This window comes from Eimeria mitis, genomic scaffold, assembly GCF_000499745.2.
Source record: "Eimeria mitis Houghton genomic scaffold, Emh_scaff543, whole genome shotgun sequence".
Classification (NCBI taxonomy): domain Eukaryota; phylum Apicomplexa; class Conoidasida; order Eucoccidiorida; family Eimeriidae; genus Eimeria; species Eimeria mitis.
The window spans coordinates 6,160-6,872 of NW_013573703.1; positions in this window are offsets into that span (position 1 = coordinate 6,160).

Sequence of the window (713 nt, forward strand, 5' to 3'; positions counted from 1 at the left end):
GGGTTTAAGGCAACGCTAGCCCCATGCTGAGCTATGCAGCATGCAACAATTAGGGTTTAGGGTTTAGGGTTTAGTGTTAGGGTTTAGGGTTTAGGGTTTAGTGTTAGGGTTTAGGGTTTAGGGTTTAGGGTTAGTGTTTAGTGTTAGGCTTTAGGGTTAAGGGTTTATATTTTTAGGGTTTAGGTTTTAGGGTTTAAACTTTGCTTAGGGTTTAGGGTTTAGGGTTTAGGGTTTTAGGGTTTAGGGTTTAGGGTTTAGGGTTTAGGGTTTGTAGGGCCCCTTGAGCGGCGCTTGCGTCTCGGGTTTAGGGTTTAGGGTTTAGGGTTTAGGGTTTAGGTGTTTAATCAAATAAATAAACAAATCAATAAATAAATAAATAAATAAATAAATAAATAAATAAATAAATAAATAAATAATTATAAAGCGAGAAGAAGCAAGTGTACGAAGGAAGGGTTCATTGGGCCTGCATGCGTTTAGGGTTTAGGGTTTAGGGTTTAGGGTTTAGGGTTTAGGGTTTAGGGGTTTAATCAAATAAATAAAAACATATATAAAAATAACAAATAAAACAAAACGCAACAACCCTAAACCCTAAACCCTAAACCCTAAACCCCCTAAACCCCCTAAACCCTTCTAAACCCTCTATATCTCTCCCTCTCTCTCTCTTTTTTTATTTTATTTTATTTTTATTTTTATTTTTTATTTATTTTTATTTT